Here is a 24,527-nt window from a genome sequence, read left to right on the forward strand (position 1 = left end):
GGGGAGGCTGTTCCTCTGCAACACTGCGGCCGCGTGCACCCTGGGACAAGCACGGTGGGAGGGCACAGGGGGGCGCCGCACCGTGGGACTGCGCGGGCGACACGAACGAGGCGCCGCGCCGTAACTCCTTCCCGGGCGCCGTCGTCGTCCTCGGGGCTCGAGGGGGAGGGGGCGAGGGGGGAGGGAGGGGGAGGGAGGGAAGGAGAAGGAAGGAGAGAAGGAGGAAAGATGGAAAGGAGAAGGGGAGGAGGAGGGAGGGAAGGAGAAGGAGGGAGGGAAGGAGAAGAGGAGGAAAGAAGGCAAGGAGAAGTGGAGGAGGAGGGAGGAAATGAAAAGGTAAGAAGGAAGAAGGGAAGAAGGAAAGGAGAAGGGGAGGAGGAGGTAGGGAAGGAGAGAAGGAGAATGAAAGGAAGAGGGGAGGAGAGGAAAAGGCAGGAGGGAAGGAGGAAAAGTGAAGGGAAGGAGGAAAGGAGAAGGAAGGAAGGAAGGAGGAAGGAAAGAGGAAAGGAGGAGAGAAGAAGGGAAAGAGGAGACAGAAGAGAAGGAAGAGGCAGGAAGGAAAGAGGATACAGAAGAGGAGGAGATAGAAAAAAAGGAGGAGGCAGAAGAGAAGGAGGGGACAGAAGAGAAGGAGGGGACAGAAGAGAAGGAGGGGACAGAAGAGAAGGAGGAGACAGAAGAGAAGGAGCAGGCAAGAGGGAAGAGTCCTAGGGAGGTGCCTCACGACCTGGAGTAACCTCTGGGCGGCTAAAGCGGGTCCTGACCTATGCTGTGTGTACATTCTGAGTGTACATCCTGGACCATCCTGGGGTAGTTTAGTATGCATCGCATTGCCACGGCAGTGAATGCTATTGTATCAGCACATATCCACAGTACAGTGAAAGTTACGGCGATGCACATCAGCCTCTCCGTCTTAGTGCAAAGTCTGCCTCACGTTTACCTTTTGGCAGATATTCTTCGTCGCAACTTCTATGTGCATTTCGCTGTCGTAGGATGGTTGTAGAATCTTCACTGTAGTTTTGCATTGCTTTTGCCGCCCGCCTCTGTGCTCTATGGGCGTTCACATTCGTCTATACAAAGCGTGTATGTTGATTGGTATATTACACAGGACATTATTAAGTTCCACGACAGCTTAGAGGTGTACGGTGTACTTTTTTGTATTGTACACCAACCTCTCGGGGTTTCCGCATCACCAAAAATTATAATGGCTATTTTAGAACAGTCTACACCGCGGCGCTATGGTGTACACCCTACACCAGCACAGCTTGTGGTATACATAATGATCTTGTGCCATAATCGCAGTTTACGGTATAAGCAGCGGTTAAAGTCTGGCTGGCTGACTGGAAGGAGGGGGTGGGGGCGGGGGGGAGGGGGTTGGGAGTGACGCCCCCAGCTAGGAAATTCGCCGAGCGCCCTCTAGTTATATGGACCAGGCTTTATGGTTCCTCGCAGGCTGGGAGCCTTTCGGATCGCAAGGCGGCTGGCGCATTCTTCCTGGGGCCAAGGCGGTGCAGTGCATGCTGTATGCATGCGGCGCGGCCTTTCTTTGCACAATTCTTTTTCGGTGTGTTGCTAAGAGGACGGATGGATGGCCCAGCGGGTTGGTCGGCCAGTGAGCGCTCTCGCTCTCTCTCTCTCTCTCACTTCGAGTTCTCCACTTTAACCCGTGGGTCTAAACCTTATCTGTCATCGGCTGCAACCTAGGGATCTTCAGACGGGCTCTCTGGGTGCACTTTGCAGCATAATGGCGCCGCAGGTACGGGCGTGCGTCATAAGTACAGCCTAACCTTGGGGTACACCGGGGTCCGGGGGAGAAAATTGTTGATGTACCCTAAGTGTGTCGCCGGGTACAGCCAGGTCATGCTGCCCCGTGCGGTACACCAGGTTCACATGGGGTCAAGCATGCAGCCGCTGGCGTGTGCGTGCACTGGTGTGGCAATGCAGTTTTATGTTCCGATGCTTATATAAAAGTTTGGTATTAATAGTGTGTGGTTGCGGTGGGCAGCGTGGCAGCGGCATGTGCGAGTGCGGGCGGGCGTCAAGAGTTGCGGGCGGGCTGCTGGGCTGCTGGCCGTCCCGTCTGGCCCAGCGTGGGCGTGCAGAACAGGGCGTCGTGCAGGGTGTTGTCAGAATGTGCCGTCGTGGTGGAAACCCCGCCAGGACGTGAGGGAAGGCGGACGAGGAACGCACTCGACGAGAAACCCAGGCTGCGTCCGATTCCTCGCTGCTCGACTTGGTCCTGCAGCGGGGCCACGCAGTCTGGCCGTGGCCAGCACGAACTGGCCTGCCGCCCACCCACGCCCATGCCCGCGCCCCGGCGACCGTGGCCAGCGTGGGGGTGGAGGTGTGACCGCAGATTAGGGGGTTGTCCCTCGTCCACATTACCGGGGGTCGGCGGCGATGGTGTGTGCGGGACACATGTGACGCCGACTCATGAGGCGAGGCCGCCGATGTCATGCTGGTGGCCGCTATAGCGAGGCTTCCGCCTGGGCGACCACCGCGTACTGCGACCACCTCGCTAAGCGGGCCGCTCGTCCACGGGCGGAGCTGGATGGGTGTCGCGACAGGCCAGCAGCGGCCTGTCGCCGTGATTTAGGGCTGAGTCTAGGCCTACAGCCAGAAGTCCTGGCAGGAGGGTGCCTGCTGGGTGGCCAAGTTACATCCCCAATTGAAGGTGCCTCCCATCCATAGTTTCCTCAATTTTTGTTTGTTTTGGATAAGTTTGCTGTTATTTCGGTAGCACGCGGTCATCGAAGTTGAGTCAAATTTTCGCGCGCTAAAGTTGGCGCCAAAGTGGGTGGAGAGTTGGAACCGTATATATTGCGGGCGGTGGATAGCATGCAGGGGCGGGGGAAAGTGGGTGTAGGTAGTGGGTGTGTGAGTGGTAGGTGGCATGTGCAGTCCTCCTCCCACATCGCAGGACGGGCCTCACCAGTCTCTCACAGCCGCCTCCTCTACCCCAGCTGATTACACCAAACCGCGCCAACACGCCTTTTCGCGAGAACTAATACTGCTTTACGAACGCGCGGGCGGAATTCGACCAAACTTGATATACAGCGATGCTAATTTAATGTAAGTCATATGCGATGATAAAAAAGTTACTTTTCGAAGTGAAAGTACGAAACGCCAATATATAGTACCGGTGAATAATTTCCGTCTGGGTACCGACAGGATATTGCCGACTTTTACAGTTCATATATTTTCGCTATTACTATATCTAACCGTTAATCGCCGTATTTTAGTAAGCGAAATAACTTGTATAGTGATTAGTGAAATTAAGAGATAAAAAAATCCGACAAAAATCAATTAGAAAGCGGATTTTAAAATAAAACTTCGCGAAAAGATGCGTTCTCTTATCCAGCCTCCTTTTGCTGTGAGCAGACTGGATCTGATGAGTGAAAACAGCAACGCAGTCTTCTGAAACGTCCGAGTGTCTCCACAACTCGCTGCCAAAGTTTGTCTCAAACCATTTGATACAAGTGAAAAACAGAGGATTTTGGTGGACGGACTGACGTATAAGTGAACCAAGAGTACTGTAATATTTTTTTCGAGTGAGAACACCAAAGTTTACAAATTGGTAGTAGAGTGTTTTCAATGTTTTCAGTGGTTGCCAAGGAATATTGGAACCCTGACTGTTTGGGTGCCGCTCGCGTTGGAGCTCGGATCAATTTAACACTGTTCAGGTATACAAAGTTGGCGAAATGTCGGGAAGAATGTACACGTGACTTATAACAGTTAGTACTCGAGAGTACAGTGTTAGTGAAGACTCATAAGGGTCTGTTAAGTGATAGTCACGGTCTAAGTGCCATGGAACCCGCCAAGAGAAGATGGTAAATGTAGTGTCGGAATACAAGGACACTTAAGAAGTTCTCAGTTAACGCAACAATGAAAGCTTCGAAGAGAAGAGGATAACCAATCGAGTTGTTTAACGTGTAGGTTCATCATAAGTTTGTGTATGTGGTGTGTTATTGTGAGTGTGTGTAACTCGCGCTGTGCCTGTGCCAGTGCGAGTGAGCGACAGTGCACGGGATTGTGAGCCTTACGCCGCCACGGTGCACGAGTCATTTCGTCATCGTTGCTCGTGGCACTCCGTGGCACCGTGTCAGGGCTCGTGGCTAAGTTTAGCGCTAGCCCTGATCCCTACCTGGCGTACTACCTCACCCATCATCTGGAACAGCTGTGAAAGCAGTAACAGCATCTGTACAGCCCAGCATTTAGTGTGCGAGATGTTTTATCCAGGGCTGCTGCGCCGTGTCGCTGATGGCGCCTAACCCGCTTATTCCCACTCATCCACTCTAATCCCTGGTGAGGGCGGCCTGCGAGGGAAGGGGGATTTCAGGGGGAGGGAGAGGGGGCGGCGACCCCTCCCCCTCACCCCTTCACCGCCTCCTGCAGGAGCGGCGAGGCATCGTCCGGTGCCACGCCGCCCTGGCACCGCACCGCACTTGACACCACTCTGCAACCTTTTTCGTGTCAGATCAATAGCCATTTTTATTTTCCCTCTTTTATTGTTATTATTTTTTGTCATAGACGGAAACTTCTCGGAGTGACAGTTGCGAGAGCGAGTGCAAGGCGAGTGCAGGGCGGGGGACACTCCTCACGCCCTCCCGAGGCTGTCACCCTTCCCCGAGCACGCCCTTGTAGGTCCCTTGCCATGGCAGCGTAGCCGGGGCGCCCCTGCGTGTCCTAGCACCGTGCCCCCAGAGCGAGTGGTGGCGGATCCAGGGGGGGTGTCGGGCGCCCCCGCTGGCTTGGCAGGAAGGTGGGTCGAGCGGCCAGGGGTTGTGGCCATGGGTAGGGTTTTGTTGTCAGGGCTGGGGGTGGCCAGGGGAGGCCAAGGGAGGCCAGGGGAGAGGATAAGGGTGGAGGGAGGCAGGCCGATGAGCTGTCTCTTTTGGGACAAGGGTAGGCCTAGGCTTACTGTGGGCCGGGGGCTCCCAGGCGGGACGGGCGAGGAGGGGCGCCTGCCTTTGCCCGGGAAATTTTGGACGGGCGACAGCGTGTGTGTGTGTGTGTGTGTGTGTGTGTGTGTGTGTGTGTGTGTGTGTGTGTGTGTGTGTGTGTGTGTGTGTGTGTGTGTGTGTGTGTGTGTGTCTACGCGCGCGGTGTGCGTGTGCTTGTGCGTGTGCATGCGTGTACTCGTGCGTGCTTGAATGCGTGAGTGTGCGTGTATGCATTTCCTCTGACCGTTCATCCTCGTGTGTATGCACGCGTGTATGTACGTGTGTGTGTCGGGAGAGTAGATGACAGCGAATTTAAGTGTGTGCGAGAGAGAGAGAGAGAGAGAGAGAGAGAGAGAGAGAGAGAGAGAGAGAGAGAGAGAGAGAGAGAGAGAGCGAGGGAGAGAGGGGCGAGGATGGGTGATGGATGTGGATGCTTCGGGGACGTGTCTGTTATCTCGGAAGATGTGTGGGAAATCTACGGCTGTGTGGCGAAGATTAGGGTAGACTCTGTGGTGTTGATAAGTTGAATGTGTTAGCTGCACTTAGAGAGAGAGAGAGAGAGAGAGAGAGAGAGAGAGAGAGAGAGAGAGAGAGAGAGAGAGAGAGAGAGAGAGAGAGAGAGAGAGATGGGGGGGAGAAACGTAAAAAAAAATATATATATATGTATAAAAGATGGTGTGATGCGATATCTTTCTAAGGCCTTTGATCTGGTATATGCAACACTTGTATGAGAAGAAAAAGAGAAAGAAAAAAATATATACATCGTGGATAGACAAGCGCACGGAATAAAATGTGGATATGCATGGAAAACTGGGGCGGGTTGGATAAAAAAAAAACCCTCCTCGATATTACCCGCTGTGTGGATAGGGAAACTCATCCATATTTTATGCACAACGGGAAAGGGGAATACGTGTGGATCTAGCCTGTGGATAATTGGATCCGGTCGTGTGGATAATTTTGCATGGTGGAGTGTGGATAACTGGATGTGGATATACGGTACCGTGGATAGGCATCTCGGTGGTGAGAAACCGTGTGGTTTGTGGATAGCTGACCGTTGCACAGGGTTCAGGCGCTGGATTTTGGTGGAATAATTTGTAATGGAAATTGTGGTGCGACCGGCGTGGTTGTGGTGGTGAGGGGGAGGGAGGGAGGGAGGGAGGGAGGGCGGGGGCGGTGGATAGACAGGTTGCTATTAGCGAAATGATAGTTGACAGGAAAAGACGGGTTATTACTATCGTTTTTTTTTTAAGGGGAAGGATAATGAATGGAGAGGTGGAGGATGAGGAAGGGAGGGGGGGGGGGAGGTAGAATTAGGGTAGAAGGTGATGGTAGAAGTAGTTGAAGGTCTTGCAAGTTTTTTAAAAGTATTCTTTTTTTTTCATTTCGATAGGCCTGGGAATGGTCGTCGAGGTCGTTTAACCTAAACACCTAACGATCGTTCAGTCTTTAGAGGCGGTTTTCCTTTGTTTTCTTTAGGGGGGGGAGGAACCCGGTACGGCCAACCTGTATACCAACGAAAAAAAAGAGAAAAGAGAAAAGAAAAGAAAAAAAATCAAAACGTCAAAACCAAACACACACAAAACGATGAAATAAAAGACATTAATAAAAAAAAAAGAAGAAAAATGACAAATGAGATAGAAAACAAAAAAGTAAAAAAAAAAAAAAAAGGAAAAAAATAATAATGAATAAAACTTGCACCCTAGTCTCGAGTTGCAGTCTCCGCTCCCTTCGCTGTGAATGGTTAAGGTGCTTCGTAATTTTTTTTTATCGATTCGAGTCCGAGCAAGGAGGGCCAACGACGTGCTCGACCCGTAATGACAATCATAGCGAATCAGAAATGCTCGTGAATACTTCTATTTTTTTTTTTCTCATTCTTAAGTTTTTATTTATTTATTTATTTATTTATGATTAGTTTTGTTGTTGTTTTTAGGGGGGTTTATGTATTTTTTTATGTGGGGGTGTTTTTTTATGGGGGGGTATGGTTTTATTTATTATTTTATTCATTAATCGTGTTGAGATTTTTTTTTTTTTTTTGTCATTTTGGTAATTTTTTATATGTGGTTTGAAAATGAGTATTTATTACCATTATATTACGTACTTATTCCCTTTTTTTGTTTCCTTTAGTATTTATTACCATTATATTACGTACTTATTCCTTTTTTTTTTGTTTTTGTTTGTTTCCTTTTGTCATGCCGGGAGATTCGTTGGTGGTAGCTAGCGTGTTGTGAGTTTGGTAGGACCGATATTATGATTGTTAAATACTTGGACAGAAGTTCTCTCTCTCTCTCTCTCTCTCTCTCTCTCTCTCTCTCTCTCTCTCTCTCTCTCTCTCTCTCTCTCTCTCTCTCTCTCTCTCTCTCTCTCCTTATCGCTGTGATCGCCTTTGTTATTGTTATTTTCCTCGTTATTCTTATCGTGATCGCTGTGGGTGTTGTTATCGTTATCGTCATCATCATCATCGTCATCTTTATCGTCGTAGTGATGATCGTAGTCATCGTCGCGGTTATCGTCTTCATCACCACTATTATCTCTCGTATCCTCGTCATCACTATTATTATTAAACATTATCTCTCTATCATCGTAATCGTTATCATTATTATTATTAGTCATTATATCGTTATTATGGTAAGGAATATGTTATCATTGTATTGCGATTGTTTATTGATAGTGTCGGCTAAAACAGGTGGTAGTTGTGATAGTGAGGAAAAGACAAAATAATAACATTAAGGTGTTGTTATCGCAATTTCTTGTTGTTATTATGATCATAGAAATTGTTATTGTTATAATTTGTATGAACATCGTCATCATCGTTGTTGTTGGTAATATGTTTTTTTATTATTTCATTATGATTGTTATTATTGTTATTGCTATTATTATTGTTATTATTATTATCATCATTAGTGTAAGTATTATTTTTGTTATTTTCATTTTTATTTACAATATTTTTATTGTTTTTTATTTCTGTTATTATCGTTGTTGTTGTAGTTGTTAGTTGTAGTATTTTTTTTCGTTATTTTTGCTATTAGTGTTATTATTATTATTATTATTATTATTATTATTATTATTATTATTATTATTATTGTTATTATTATTATTATTATTATTATTATTATTATTATTATTATTATTATTATTATTATTATTATTGTTATTGTTTTTATTGTTATTTTATTATTATTATTGTTATTACTGTTGTTATTGTTATTATTATTATTACTGTTATTATTATTATGATTATTATTGGTATAATTATTATTGTCAATATTGTTGTTGGCATTGTTATTATTATTATCATTATCATTGTCATTTTCGTTTTATCAGTTGTTATTGTTATCGTCATTGTTATTAATGTTATTGTTATTTTTGTTTATTATTATAACTCGTTATTGATATAGGTATCATTATTGTTGTTATCGTTATCATTGTTATTATTATAATTATCATTATTAGTATTGTTATTACTTTTTATAATTATCATTGTTGTTTTTATTATTATTATTATTATTATTATTATTATTATTATTATTGTTATTATTATTATTATTATTATTATTATTATTATTATTATCATCAATATAATAATTGCAATTAGTATTACTATTATTTATCTTTATTCTAGCAATTATTATTGTTATTATTATTGTTAATATTAATATTAGTATTATGATGATGATTATTATAATAATTATAATAATAATAATAATAATAATAATAATTATTATTATTATTATTATTATTATGATTATTATTATTGCAATGATCATTGTTGTTCGTATTCTTATGCTTTTTATTCTTATTTTTTTCTCTTATTGTTCTTATTTCTATTATTCTCGTAATGATCATATTGCTATTATTATCATTATTGTTATTATTGTTATTGTTGTTATTATTATAATTGTGGTTATTATTACTATTACTATTATCATTGTTATTATTACTTTTATTAAAGTTATTGCTATTATTTTATTAATTTATTACTACATGAAATTTATTTTGTTTATTGTTATTATTATTATTATCATTATTATTATTATTATTATTATTATTATTATTATTATTATTATTATTATTATTATTATTATCATTATCATTATTATTATTATCGTTATTAAACTACTGTTATAACTTACTGTCATTGCTTTTATTGCTATTATCATTATTATTATTATTGTTATTGTTATTGTTATTGTTATAATTATCATTATTATATTTTTTATTGTGTTATCATCATCATAATTATTGTTACTACAGCTGCAATATATTTTATTATTATTGCAGTCGATATCATGAGTATTTTTTATAATTTATTGCTTATCCTGTTTTTATTATTATTATTATTATTATTATTATTATTATTATTATTATTATTTATCATCATCATTATTGTTTTTTATTGATTATTATCGTTGTAACTATTAAACATTTTATCCTAATTGTTAGCATTATTGTATATTATTATTATTTTTATTTTAGTAGTAGTGATAATAACATTGATGATTATATCTATGTTGATATCATCCTAGTCACCGTCATCATCATCATTATTATTGATATTGTTATTATTTTTCGCATGTTTTTTCTTGTTTTTATTGGTATCTTTATTGTTATTGAAATTGTAATTGTTATTACTGGTATTGGTTTTGCATTATTATTATTATTGTTATTGTTATTATTGTCATTATCGTTATCATTATCGTTGTCATTCCCCCATTATCATTACTGTTATTTATTATCATTATTATTATTGTTATCATTATTATTATTATGATTATTAACAATATCAGTAAAACAAATGCTATTATTTTTTGTTATTTTTACTTTGAATATGAATAGGATTTTTTTTTATTATTACTATTATTAATGTTGATATCACTATCACTATCATCGTCACTATCATCACCATCACTCAATATTGTTCATTATCATTATGGTGACTGCATTACCTTTCTCGTTAATACTGTGGTGATTGACACTGCCTTTATTTATTTATTTATTTATTATTGATTCTGGTATTGTCAAAAGTTTCACCATAGGCATGCGAGGTATGGTGAAGGAATAGTGCGAGAGTTGTTAGTGTTTCATTGTGTTCGCGATGGTGACAAAGCGCGGTTCACGGTGAGGATATAGTGCGTCGGCAGAGGATGCTGGCCGGAACCGCACGCGCTCCGCCGGCTTATGGTGGCGAGGATATAGTGAGGAGGATAATGAGCGAAGTCGCACCGAGTCCGCCGGCTTATGGTGGCGAGGCTACAGTGAGCGCGACAGAGGATGATGACGGCCCGAGCGCGATGGTGATGACAGGGCTCGGCGCTCGTGGCCTGATGTAATGACACAGGGAGGGAGGGAGGATGGTGATTTGCCGAGATGCGGGCGGTTATGGTGCCATTACGGCGGCGGTGATTGTGGTGATTGTGGTGCGGAGGCGAGCGCGCACACCCCCGCGCGGTGTACTGGGTGATGAAGTGATGGTGATGGTGACGGGGGGAGGGGGGGGTGTGGTGACGAGGTGTGGCGCTGGAAGTCGGGTGTGGGTGATGGCGAATATAGTGAGGCGCAGACGGTAGTGGTGGTGATGGTGATGAACATGATATTCCCGATTCGTGATGACAAGTGTGAGGTTTTTCTCCTTTTTTTCATGATGATGCTCCTGTGACAAAAAAAAAATAATGATAAAAAAAATAATAATGATAAAAAAAGTAGAATAAAATAAAACTGACGATGATGATGATGACGGAGACGACGCCCGTGGTGGTGAGTGCACCGTCTCCCGTCACTTCTTTCTCATCACCACAGCGAATACTCGGGAAAGGTGGAATCTTCGGAGAGTATCCAGAACAACCATTAACTAGAATATTCAACAAGACGAAGGCACCAAGCAAGGGTGTGTGCTTGCTAGTGCGTGCATGGGAGCGTGTGTGTGTGTGCGTGTGTGTGCGTTTTTTTTCTTCATATTTTATTTTTATGGTTAGCCTATTTTTGAGTGTGTGTGTTGTGCGTGTGTGTGTGTATGTGTGTGTGTGTGTGTGTGTGTGTGTGTGTGTGTGTGTGTGTGTGTGTGTGTGTGTGTGTGTGTGTGTGTGTGTGTGTGTGTGTGTGCTTGTTTTATATCTATCTGTTCTGAAGTTATTATCTACGTGCGTGTTTATGGCTATTCCTATGTCTGTGTCTGTATTTGCCTCTGTCTGTGTGTGTGTACGTGTGTATAAGAGAGAGAGAGAGAGAGAGAGAGAGAGAGAGAGAGAGAGAGAGAGAGAGAGAGAGAGAGAGAGAGAGAGAGAGAGAGAGAGAGAGAGAGAGATGGATAGAGGTAGACAAAGGTTGCATGCGTGTGATTGGCCGTCCGTCCGTCTGTCTACCAATGCATGCGCGCGCGCGTGCGTGCTTGTTTATTTGCTTGCGCGGCCGCCACGCGCGTGCGTGCCCGTATGTTTTCATAAGCTCGCGCAAACGTTTATTTATGTAAATGTTTATCTCAACGCAGGCGAGTTGGGAGGCGTCCGCGTGCCCGCGCACCACGCAGAAAAATGCTTTGGGTGAATCCGCTCCGCTGCAGCCGTTAGCGGACGAAACAAGCAAACAAGCGAAGGGTACTAAAACGCCATTTTTTGAGCTTTCACCTTGTGAGCAGGTCGCGTGGCCCGTATGCGAGGGGCCGATAAGGGCGTTTGTTGCTCGCCGAGGGGTTTGTGTCACCTGTGTGTGTGTTGCAGGCGCGTAGTGGTAGAGCTGGTGGGGAGGGGCTGGGGGGGACGGGGCGTTCATGCATTGGAAGGGGTGTGTGGAGGCGGGGGGTGGGGGTGGGGGGTCTGCATGGCTGCTCTGAGGAGAGAGTAGGTGTTGTGCTGGTGTAGGGGGGGGGGAGGGGGAGATTCTTTGGTGACGTTGGCAAGCAGGCAGGCAAGCAGGCAGGGAAGGGAAGCAGGCAAAGCAGGCAGGCAGGCAAGTGGGCAGTAAGGAGGTTGGTGAAGGCATGGGAGCGGGCAAGATAATCGTAATGCGTAGATAAACAAGCACAAACTCTCCTTTCTTCTCTCTCTCTCTCTCTCTCTCTCTCTCTCTCTCTCTCTCTCTCTCTCTCTCTCTCTCTCTCTCTCTCTCTCTCTCTCTCTCTCTTTCTCTCAAGCACACACAAACACAAAAAAACACACTTAAAAGTCAAAGCGACAAACATAGATTCGCTCACACAGACAGACACAGACAAGCAGGCAGGCAGGCAAAGAGTGGAGGTGGGGGGTAGGGGGGTAGGGGGAGGGGTGCGGTTGGTGAGGTGTGACCCATGGGTGATGCAGGGGGAGGTGGGGGAGGAGGCCGGGAGTGTGGGAAGGAGGGCGGCGGCGGGGGGGGGGGGGGGCTTTCGCTCGTGGTTCGGGGAAGGGAGAGGAGGAGGAGGAGGGAGAGACGGGAGAGGGAGGAGGGGGAGGGCGAGGAGTAGGGCGGGGAGTAGGGAGAGAAAGGGACGGGAGAGGGAAGGGGGGGAGGAGGAGGAGGAGGAGGAGGGGGGAGAGAGGGAAGAAGGGAAGGGGAATGGGACGGCGGTGTGGTGAACGTTGGAGCGAGGAGCGTGGTGGTGATGGTGATGATGGTGATGGTGATGGTGGAGAGCATGGAAGAATGGTAAGCAGAGTCAACGAAGGAGGAAAAGTGATGAGGTGATGATTCATTCAACAAAGAGAGAGAGAGAGAGAGCGAGAGAGAGAGAGAGCGAGAGAGAGAGAGAGAGAGAGAGAGAGAGAGAGAGAGAGAGAGAGAGAGAGAGAAAGAGAAAGAGAAAGAGAAAGAGACAGCACGTATGCGGGGGTGACAGAGTGAATGAGTGAGTGTGAGAGTGAAACGAGTGTGAGAGTGTGCGTGTGCGTATGTGTGTCTGTGTGTGTGTGTCTGTCTGTATGCGCGTCTGGCGAACGAAGGCTTCAAAGTATTGTCCTGGACAGGGTGTGGAGCGGCAGTGTGAGGCCGAAGGGAGGTGAGAGTGAGGGGTGAGAGCACGTGAGGGAGAGACTGTGTCTAGGTGCCGAGGGGGAGAGAGAGAGAGAGAGAGAGAGAGAGAGAGAGAGAGAGAGAGAGAGGGAGAGAGAGAGAGAGAGAGAGAGAGAGAGAGAGAGAGAGAGAGAGGGAGGGAGACAGAGAGAGAGAGAGGGAGACATAGAGACAGAGAGGGAGACATAGAGACAGAGAGACAGAGAGAGAGTGAGGGAGACATAGAGAGAGAGAGAGAGAGAGAGAGAGAGAGAGAGAGAGAGGACGGACAGGGAAATAAAGAAAGAGGAGAGGGGAGAGTGGTGTTCCCGGAGAAGAGGGATGAGTGTGTGTTGGGGGGAGGGGGAGGGGGAGGGTGAGTTGAAAGCAGAAGGGGGGCGGGGAGTAGGGGCCGGCGGTGGTCAGAGGAGGGAAAAGGGGAGGGCGGCGAGGGGGAGGGAAGTGCGATAGACAGCGATGCGGTGGAGTGGAAAGGGAGGAGAGGCGGGGCCGGAGGGAGGGAGGGAGGGAGGGAGGAAGCACGTTGGAGGGGCGGGGCGGGCAGGGAGGAAGGGAGGGAGGGAGGGAGGGCTGCGGTGGAGGGCAGTTTGTCGTGGCGGAGAGTGTGGTCTGGGTGACCCGGACCCTGGCCGGAGTTACGACATGCCGTGGTCGAAGCGGGTGAGCGTGAGTGTGGGCGGGGGTGGGCGTGCCGGGCGGGTGGGGGCGGCGGGGCAGAAGGTCAGCGCATCGTCGCGGGGTCAGGCGCGGTCAGCACGCCCGCGTGGAGCACGGCGCCGCCCGCTGAGCCGTGCCTCAGCATGAAGCTCGGGGACGAGGCTGGGGTCCGCCCGGCTCCTCCGCGCTACCTGCTCGCCCGCCGCCCTCCTCCCGCGGCCGCCCGCGCCGCCGCCCGCGAAGGAGGAGGAGGAGAGAGAGAGAGAAAGAATAAAGGAAGGAAGGAGGGAAAGAAAGAAAAAATGTCCCGACTGTCCACTGAGAAGGCCGGCAGTTAGTGTCCCTGGATAAAGAAAAGAGAAAGTCCCCAAGTTGGCCTATTTACAGTGCGTGTCGAGGAGTGGCGGGCGGGCGGGCGGCGGCGGCGCGACGTGGCGGCCCCGCGAGAGGGTCCTGGGAAATCTCCGGCGCCGAGCCCGTGCATGCGAGCGCGCGTGGAAAGTGCTGAGTGCTGGCCTTGCGGGCCCGGGGCTGCGGGGGTGACGCAGCAGAAGTCGCAGTAGCAGTGGCGACGAGGTGGTGAGTACACACACGCGCACCCTACGTACGGACGCACACGCGGGCGCACAGAGGCTGATTGATGCCCGTGTGCGCGCCCGTGCATCTCGCGCCCCGTCTCCAAGACTGCGACGTACACGGGCTTCACGCGAGGATGCGCTTCTCTTCCCTTCTTCCCTGCGAACACATCTGGCCGCCTCTGCCTCCCTCTCTGCAGGGCGCGCAGACCTTCCCGAGGCGCGAAATAAGAATTAAAAATGCTACCCCATGATTGATAGGATCGGTGAGCGCGCCGCTGCTCCTCCTCCTAATGATGCTGCCGAGGCTGCCGGCGCGCCTCGAGGACGACGCCGCTGCCCGACGGGGACGGGGACGAGGCGCGGATTGAGGCGATGATGGGGCGCTTTCGAGGGGGAGGCGGGGGCTGGAGGACGAGGGGGAGGGCGGGGGTTGGAGGACGAGGGGGAGGGCGGGGTGGAGGGAGGGCTGGAGGAAGAGGACGAAGGCGAGGGAGAGGAGGAGTAGGAAAGGAGGAGAGCGAAGAAGGCGAGGACGAGGGGAAGGGAAAGGAAAAGGGAGCGTAAGAGAGGATGAGAAGGACGAGGGCGATGAGGAGGGCGAGGACTAGAATTTTCAAATGAGGAGGAGGAGGATGTAGAAGGAGAAAACGGGGACTAACGATGATCATTATTATGTATTGCTATATTTATCATTATTATAAGGAAGAAGAAAATGGAAGAAAAAAAGGAATAGAATAAAGGCGGACAGGAACGGAAGGGACAGGAAAGGACTAGGAGGAGGAAGGAAGATGGTCAAGATGAAGAGACTTGATTTAGGAGGCCGCAGGGGAGGAGGGCGAGGGGGGACAAGGGGGCGGAGAGGGAGGAGAAAGAGGGTGAAGGGAAGGGAAGGAGGAAATAAGGGGGCGGGGGTGGGGGAGGCGAGGGGGAGAGAGAGAGAATAAAGGAAGGCGAGGAAGAAGGAGGATAAAGGACGAGGGACGTGGGAGACGGGGAAGGAATAAGGAGGTGAGGGAGAGGAAGGAAGGTATGGGTGTAAGGAGAGAAGAAAAGAAGAGGGCGAAGGAGAGAAATGGGAAGAAGGAGGTTGGAAGAATAGAAGAAAGAAGGGAAAAGAAGTAGGACGAAGACAAAAAGGGAGAAGAAAAGACGGAGGACGAAGACGAAAAGCGAAAAGGAAAAGGAAGGAAAACAAAGAAAAAAAGGGAAAAGACGGAGAGGAGAAAGACGAAAAAAAAGAAAGAAAAGAAAATGGAAATGGAATAAGACAAAAAAAAATCAAAATAAAAGGGAAAGGGGGGCATCGTTGGAGGAATTCGGGGGGCGTGCATGGGGAGGGGGGGTAGGGGGGTGGGGGGAAAACTGCCGTGATTGGTCAAGTGATTAGGGTAATTTTGGAGAAGGGGGAAGGTCAGGGATAGGAAGACGATGGCGAAATTATGAGAGAGGGGTTAATTACGGTAATTATGGGCTGGTTAGAGGTGGTTATGGCCAGGGAGGGAGGGAGGGAAGGAGGATGGGGGAAGGGAGGGAAGGAGGATGGAGGTAGGGAGGGAAGGGAGGGTGAGAGGATGGGGGTAGGGAGGGAAGGGAGGGTGAGAGGATGGGGGTAGGGAGGGAAGGGAGGGAGGGAGTGAGAGATGAAGGGAGGAAGGGAGGGAATGATGCTGAAGGAAGGAGATTGCGGGGGGCGAAGGGGGGGTAGGGGAGGGGAAAGGGATTTTGGAGGCGGTCGAGTTAATTGTTGAGGATAGAAGGGAGGAGGAGAAGGAGGAGGGGGAGGGGTGGCGAAGCTTAGGGTAAGGGGGAATGGGTGGGGGTGGGGGCTAAGGTAGGGTACGATATGGGGAGGGATGGTCATGGGTAAGGAAAGGTGGGGTAGGGGAAGGTGAAGATGGAGGATAGGGAGGGAAGGAGGGAAGAGGATAGAGAAGGAGCGAGGAAAGAGACTAGGGAGGGAAGGTCGGACAAAGGGAGGGAGGGGATGGGTAGTGATAAGGAAGGGTGGGGGAGGGAGAAGAAGGTGGGCAGGGTACACGAGGGTAGAGGATGGGGTAATTAGGGAACAGCGAGGCATAATCATGGGTGCTATTGGCCGCAGAGGTAATTATGAGTGACGTTCAGATTCGTTGGAGGAGGTGATCTAAATACCTTTTTTTTTTTTTTTTCTCTCTCTTTTTTTTTTTTTTTTTTTTTTTTTTTAAGGGGGGTGATTTAATTTTTTTTCTTCGTCTTTGAAGGGGGTGATCTAAATTCTTTGGAGTTAAGGGGGGGAGGGGGAGTGCGGAGCAAGTCGGTTTTAGTTCTTTGCTATTTTATTATTGTTGTTTTGTTATTATTATTATTGTTATTATTATCATTATTATTGTTTTTAATATTATTATTATTATTATTATTATTATTATTATTATTATTATTATTATTATCATTATTATTATAATTATTACTATTATAATTATTATTATTATTAATGCTATTATTATTGTTATCACTTCTGCTATTATTATTACTATTATCAATAAGGAAGATAATAACTATTGTTATTATTATTATTATTATTATTATTATCATTCGAATTATTACAATTTACGGTCAGTAAGGATTATTAATCGAAATATGAATAAAATAGAAAAAAATGAGTAAATGAGGAAAAAGTGGCAACGGAAGCGAAATGAATGGAGATGAGCAAGAGTAAATGAATGAAGATTAAGATGATGAATGGATGCTACTTGCGAAGGGCGAGGGGGAGGAGGTGAGGCGAGAACGAAGCCGGAGATGAGGGAGAGAAGGGAGGGAAGGAAGATAGAAGAGGAGGGGAAAGGAGGAGAATGGGAAGGAGAAGAGGGGGAGAGGAGCGGAGGAGGGAAGGAGGGAGACGAGGGAGAGAAGGAAGGAGGAGGGAAGGAGAATAAGGGGGAAGGGAATGGAGAAGAAAAATGAGGAGAGGAGAAGAGGAGGGAAGTAGGAAGACGAAAGAGGGGAGAGAAGGGAGGTGAAAAGGGGGGGAGGAGAGGGAAGGAGATGGGTAGTAGAAAAGAGGGTAAGGAGACTAGGAGGGAATTGAAAGAAGAGGGAGAGAAGGAAAGGGAATGAGGAGAAGGGAGAGGAGGAGGAGAGCAAGGGAGGGGGGGCGGCGGTCAGCCCCCTAGCCTCCGAGGACAAGGCCGCTGATAGGGAAACGAGGTGAGCCGTTTGAGTGGTGATTGAGATGGAGGGGGAGGGGGAGGGGTGAGGAGGATGTTCGAGGTCTCCCTTCCCCCCCTCCCTCCCCCTTTCTGGCTCTCATCCCCCTTACCCTCACCCCCTCCCTTCTGGCTCTCATCCCCCTCACCCCTCACCCCCCCCCCTTCTGGCTCTCATCCCCCTCCCCCTCCCTCCCTCTTCTAGCTCTCACCCCCCCCTCCCTCCCCCTCCTCCCCCGTGGCGGTGTAGCGGCGGCGCCACCAACCTGGGGTCAGACGCCACCACCCAAATTTATGGTTCTCTTATTGTTGGACTTGTTCCTTTTTGTAACTTATATACCTGTCTAATCCCACCCCCCACCCCCTCCGCCCCCGCCACCCCCCTTCCTCTCCCTTTTTCTTCTTCTTCGCCCAGTGGATGTAGGCACTCTGTCCCCTGGGGTGATGGACCTCTCCCCACCCCCTCCTCCTCCTGTTCCTCCTTCTCTTTCTGTTTTTTTTTTTGGGTCTTCGTTTCACCTCCCTTTTGGCTCCTTCTCTCGCTTTCCCTTTTTATCATTCATTCCTCATTCCGGTATTCTCTCTTTTCCTCTTTATTTTTTATCCGTTCTCGTTTCTCATTCCCTTTCGTCCCCTTCCCTTCTTCATCCTTTTTTCCCCTCCTGATTTACCCCTCCCGTTTCCCCCGCTTCCTTTTCCCTTCCTCTTCCTCTTCCCTTCCCCATTCCTCCCTTAATCTTTCCTCGCTTCCTTTTCGGTTCATCTTCTTCCTTAGCTCTACCTCCTTCTACCTTCTCTCTACCCTCTATCCTCTTCTCCCTTCCCCCTACCTCCTTCTCCCTTCTCCCTTTCCTCCTTCTCCCTTTCCTCCTTCTCTCCTTCCCCCCTCCCCTTCCCCCTTCCCCCTTCCCCCTTCCCCCTACCCATATCAGAGGGAGGGTGTGGAGGGCAGCGGCCAGGTGATAAGGAGAGGAAAGTCACCTCGAAATCACCTAGAAGTAAATTAAATAATTATCACCCGGAAAGTGAATAAATAAAAAGAGCAAGTGTTTTTTTTTTCTTTCTTTTTTTCTTTCCTGGATTTTTCTTTTCTTTTTTTTCACTTTTTCTCCTTTATTTTTTTTTCCTTTTTTTCCTCCCTCGTTTTTTTTTTCTTCTTTTTGGGTGGGGGAGGAAGGGGTGAGATGGGTAGGTAGGGAGGGGAGGAAGGGAGGGGGTGAGGGTATGAATTCATTATGTGAATATTAAGTTGCATTTCCAACACTCCCTGATTTACGTGTGTTTAACGGGGTGTTTTTACACCTCCGTCACTTTTATCGCTTTCTCCCCCATCCCCCTCCTTCGCCCTTCTTTCTTTCAGTCTTCTTTCGCCCCTACTTCCACCCTCTCCCTTTTTTTCTTGCTTTAAACCCTTTCTCTCCTTTTTCCGCTATTCTTCTCCTATTTCCTTTGTCTTGTTTTCTTCCTTCTTCTCTTCCCGCTCCTGCTCTCTTTCTTATTCTCTCTTTTCTCTCTTCTTTCTTCCCCCCTATTTATCTACCTTCAACCTTTCTCATTCCTCCTCTCCTCTCTCCTCTCCCCGATCCCTTCCCATGGGCATGTTCTTCTTCTCCCTTCCATCATTCCTTCTCTTGTTCTCTCATGTCTCTTTCTTCTTCCCCCTTTTTATCTCCCTCTCTTCCCCTTCTCCCTCTCTTCCCCTCTCTCCTCTCCTTTCCCTTCCCTCCCCATGTGGATGTTATTATTTAAATTGTTAGTGGCAGGGCGGGCGTTGTCCGAATGTGTGCAAGGTGGGCGGTTGCCGTGGGCGGGGGGGGGGAGAGGGCAGGGGAAGGGGGTGGGGGAGAGGGCAGGGGAAGGGGAGGATACCAAGGTAGGGTTTGGGGGGAAAGAGGTAGGGGGAGGGGGAGGGGGGATACCAAGGTAGGGTTGGGGGGGAAAGAGGTAGGGGGGAGGGGAGGATACCAAGGTAGGGTTGGGGGAAAGATAGGGGAGGGGAGGGGGAAGGAAGAGGAGGAGGGGGGAAGACTAAGAGACGTGGGGAAGCCAAGGAAAAGGGGGGGGGGAGAGGGAAAGGTAATTCGCGTGGGGTTAGGGGAGGGGGTAGGGTAAAGGAATAGAAGGAAACGGAGGAAAGAGTAAGAGATACGTAGGGGTAGGAAAGGGTGGAGGAAAAAAAGGGGGAGGGGGCATATTTATGGCACGGCAGAGGGGGAGGAGGGGATGGAAAGGGTTAAGGGGGGGGGGGGTGTATGGCACGTGCTCAGGACTGCGTGTGGACGTGCTTGCGAAGTCCGTGGTTGTCGGACCGTATTTCTCTCGCCTTTCTCGTCGTCGTCAATAACAGTAATTTTCCTTATTATTGTTGTTAAGTTATTTATTTGTTGTGATTATTGCCATTTTCCTCATTGTTATTGTTATTAATGTTATTATTGTTATCATTATTATTGTTATTGTTATTATTATTATTATTATTATTATTATTATTATTATTATTATTATTATCATCATCATTATTATTATCAATATTATCATCATCATCATTACTACTACTACTATTAGTAATGTTATTGATATTATTATTATTATTATTGTTGTTATAATTATTATTGTTATTATTGTTACTGTTATGATTGTTACCATTACTATCGTTATTATTGCTATTATTACGGATTCTATTATTGATTATATAATTGCACTTGTCGTTTCTATTGTTCGACTCTCCGTATTTCTATTATTATAATTATTGTTGCAATTACTTTACTAGTATTTACTAGTGGCACTAGTGAATTGTATGAATAGTAGTTGTAGTGACATTAGAAGTAGGCTTCAAAGTAATTGCAATAATATTTATGATAATGGTTATGATTTTATTAATTGCGCTAATGCTCGTGGTAGTTATGGTAATAATAGTGTCAATTAAAAGAATGGTAATAATGATGATAATGGTGATGATGGTAATGAAAACAAAAGGGATAATTATATAAGAATGGTAATAATGATTGTGATGGTAATGATGATGGTAATAAAAGCAAAAAAATGATGATTATATAAGAATGGTAATAATGATAATAGTAATAATGATGATGGTAATAAAAATAATGATAATGAAAGCAATATATTACGATAGCAACATTGTTACGGACGATAATGATACGGAAAAAAAATAAAAGAAAATGAATAAATAAATAATAATTAAATGAATAAATATTGATGAATAAATGATCATTAAATAATAAATGTTAATAAATGAATAATAATTGAATAGATAAATATTAATAAATAAATAATCTTTGAATAAATAAATATTAATAAATAAATAATAGATAATAAATAAATGAATAGATAAATGTTAAATAAATAAATGTTAATAGATAAATAATATGAACGACTGCGCCGTCCCGGGTCCTGAACACGGCCGATAACAGCGATAACAGGAGGCACGAGGGAACGACAGCGGCTGCCCCCCCCTCCCCCCTCCCCCCCTTCGCCTTCGGCTGTCTCGCGCTGACGTGCCACACAGGCTTAGGGGTGTGGAGTGGGGTGGGGAGGGTGGGAGGGAGGGGGTTTTAAGACGTCTAGGCCTCCTTAAGAAGCCCTAGAAGGAGTGCCAGGAGCTCGGTCTGACCTGGCACTGGCGGCGCGCGAGGGTCACCTGACTCGGTCGCCGACTCGCTCGCTCGCTCGTTCGTTCGTTCGTTCGTTCGTTCGTTCGGTCTTCGTTCGTTCGCTGTCGAGTTGGGTGGATTTTTTTCCTTTTTTTATTTTTTATTTTTTTTTTTTATTTTTTTATTTTTTTTTATTGGTGTTCGAGGTCGGGTTTTTTGAGGGGATGTTGGGTGGGGTGGGGGGTAGGGGCTGGGGTCCTTCTCCTCCTTCTTCTTCTTCTCCCTCTCCTTCTCCTCCTTCTTCTTCTTCTCCCTCTCCTTCTCCTCCTCCTTCTTCTTCGTATTCTCCTCCTCTTACTTCGTTTTGGTATATTAAAAAAAAAAAATCGTATATACTTTTATTTTTGTTTCATTTTACTCGATTGTGCTCTATGCATTTCCTTTTATATACATATATATATATATATATATATATATATATATATATATATATATATATATATATACATATTATTATTATTGTCCGTTTTATTTATATATATATACATTTTTTTTTCTTTTATGTATATCCGTGCGTGCGCGTTCGCCCGCCGTGAAAAAAATAAAAGTTAAAACATAAATCAAACCGTTGGCCAAGGGAAACTCACCCTTATTTTACACGGCATTAAGCTTCCAGTAATAAAAGGAAAACAAGAAAGGGGAAAGAAAGAAAGAAGGAAAGAGAGAAAGAAAGAAAAAAAAGGGCTTTCCTTGGGCAGCGGTGCAAACGTCGGTTCAAGATAATGTTATGTGGAGGCGGCAGATAATGTCGGTAATCATTGGGTCACGAGGTGGAGGAGGGAGAGAGGGAGAGGGAGAGAGGGAGAGGGAGAGGGAGAGGGAGAGGGAAAGGGAAAGGGAGAGAGAGGGAGATGGAGGAAAAGGGAGAGGGAGAGGGAGAGGGAGAGAGAGAGAGAAAGAGAGAGAGAGGGAGGGAAAGGGAGAGACGGAGAGAGGGAGAGAGGGAGGGGGGCGAGAGAGAGACGGAGAGGGAGAGGGAGAGGGAGGGGGCGAGAGAGAGAGAGGGAGGGAAGGAGAGGGAGATAGGGAGAGAAGTAGAAAGAGATGGAGACACGGGTGGGAAGAAAAAGAAGGAAGTTGGGAAAGGAATATAGGGAGAGGGAGGAGAGAAAGCGAACAATATATGTATGGGGTAGAAGAGGTAAAAGAAAGCGGGAGAAAAGAGAGAAGAAGGAGGAGGGAAGGGAGAACGGAGAGGGAGATGGAAGAAGAGAGAGGAGGAGGAGGAAATGGAGAATGGAGAGGGAAAGAGAGAGTGTAGGAGGAGGAGGAAAGGGAGAGCGGAGAGTGAGAAGGGGGAAGAAAAGAGAGGAGAGCGAAAAGGGGAAAGGGGGGGGGGAAGATTCAGCGAAGTGAAGAGAGACGGGCGGCGAAGGGGGGGTAGACGGGGGGGTTCGTCTGGGTGAGTGGGTTCGGCTGTCATGACCTGACACGCCCTCCCTCTTCCCCCTTCCCCTCGCTCGCCTCTCCCCTCCCCCTTTCGCCTCGACTTCCCGATCTACACCCCAATCAGCTCTCCCTCTCTCTCCCTCGCTCTCTGGCTCCCCTTGGCCCCTCTCCACCCCCCTCTCTCTGTCTGTTCCCGCCCCTTTCCTCTCTCCCTTCGTCCTCACCCCTACTTTCCCCTCTTTCCTTCCCCCTCTTTCTCTCCTTCCTCTTCCACCTTCTCCCGTGTTTCCCCTCGCCCTCATTGACCCTCTATCCCTCCTCTCCTCTTTCCTCTACCCTTCTTCCCCTCTTTCTCTCTCCCTCCTCCCCACTTTCCCCTCCTCTCTCTCTTTCCACCCCTTCTCCCCTCTTTTCTCTCCCCCGTCTCCCCTATTTCCTCTCTTTGTATACCATCTTCAATTCTCCTCTCTTCGTCCTCTCTCCGTTTTTTTCTTCTTTTTTATTCATTCCTTTCTTCACACCATCTATGAGACTTGTCGCCGCCCCTTCCGCCCTCACGCCCTCACGCCCGCATGCACGCCCACCGCCCACTGCCTCCATTTTCCACCGCTTGGCCTTCCTTGTTGCCGTAACGCAGCGTCCTTGGTAACGGGGGGGCGGGGGGGGGTAACTCACCGCCCACGCTGGCCACACTCTTCACAACACCCTCAGAGAGCCGCCCACGCCCAATCGCATCTGTTGTTGCTGTGGTGACAACGGCCGCAGCGGGCGTTCGTCTTTTCGTCATGAATCGCGTCGGTCGCCATCACGCCGCAGCCACCGTTGTTATACATCATACAGCGCCCGTTATTCACGACAAGCATCACTGTAACACTATACATGCTTTACAGCGCCCACTAGCCACTGCAAGCATCGTTATACATGCTTTACAGTGCCCACTAGCCACTGCAAGTATCACTATACATGCTTTACAGTGCCCACTCACCCACCCCAGTTACCACCATACCTCAGAGTGCCCGCCCACTTCGAGCAGCTACTTACGCCCTCGCGCCCACACTCGCCCGCCGCCCACCGCCCGGTCACAGCGCCACCGCATGCACCCCCCCCCCCCCCCGTGCCGCCTCTCTGTCGCCCATTCGACATATTGGATAAATTGGGTTTTATTCCCCGTGTTATTATTTTTTGTTCTGCTACCTTTTATTTTATATTATTTCATATGTATATATATATTTTTTTTCGAGGGTGGGGGGTTATTTTTATAATGGTTTGCATTGCAGTGTCCTTGTAAATATGCGCTGTGTGTATTATATTTTTCTGGCTGAAGTGAATGCCCCAAAATGTTTTTTTTTTCTTTCTCTCTTCCCTCCTTTTTTTCCCTCTCTGTCCCTTTCTCTCTCCTTTCTTTTTTTTAACGTCCTTTCGCTTTTGTCCATTTTTTCTGCCTCTTTTTTTTTTTTTTTTTTTTTTTAGGAATTTTACTTTGTTGTTGCTTTTTTCTTCTTTTTTTGTCTTTATGTTGTTTCCACTTGTCATCTCTTCTCTCCTTTCCTTTCTCTCTCTCTCTTTTTTATCTTCCGCTACCTGGTTTTCTTTTTTTCTGCATCGTTCTCTTCTTGGTTTTTGTGTGTCTTTTTCTTCATTTTAACTTTTACTTCCTGTTTTCTTTTGGTTGTTTTACTGTCTTTTAGAAGGAGGGAGAGAGAGAGAAAGAAAGAAAGAAAGAAAGAAAGAAAGAAAGAAAGAAAGAAAGAAAGAAAGAAAGAAAGAAAGAAAGATAGAAAGAGAGGTAGAGAGAAAGAGAAAGAGAGAGAGAGGTAGAGAGAGAGAGAAAGAAAGAGAAAGAGAAGGAGACTTAGAGAGAACGAACGAACGAACGAACGAACGAAAGAGAAAGAAAGACAGATAGAGTAGCTTAGATCTCGCGTCTCGTTCCTTCTGCCTGTTTACCTTGCCGCCGAAGGTCCGTTTTTGCTGTCGAGGGAGAGAGAGAGAGAGAGAGAGAGAGAGAGAGAGAGAGAGAGAGAGAGAGAGAGAGAGAGAGAGAAAGAAAGAAAGAAAGAAAGAAAGAAAGAAAGAAAGAAAGAAAGAAAGAAAGAGAGGTAGAGAGAGAGAAAGAGAAAGAGAGGTAGAGAG

At 46.9% G+C, this 24,527-nt stretch overlaps 1 long non-coding RNA gene across 1 annotated transcript in view; it reads left to right on the forward strand.

Annotated features, from left to right (window-relative positions):
* The first annotated feature begins 2,768 nt into the window (after positions 1 to 2,768).
* Positions 2,769 to 24,527, forward strand: part of LOC138867262 (uncharacterized) — a 173,709-nt gene continuing 151,950 nt past the window's right edge. Inside the window, exon 1 of the long non-coding RNA XR_011399764.1 lies at positions 2,769 to 3,932. This is a non-coding gene — a long non-coding RNA (uncharacterized lncRNA). The remainder of the gene's footprint in view (positions 3,933 to 24,527) is intronic.

The sequence above is a fragment of the Penaeus vannamei genome, chromosome 29, assembly GCF_042767895.1.
Source record: "Penaeus vannamei isolate JL-2024 chromosome 29, ASM4276789v1, whole genome shotgun sequence".
NCBI lineage: Eukaryota > Metazoa > Arthropoda > Malacostraca > Decapoda > Penaeidae > Penaeus > Penaeus vannamei.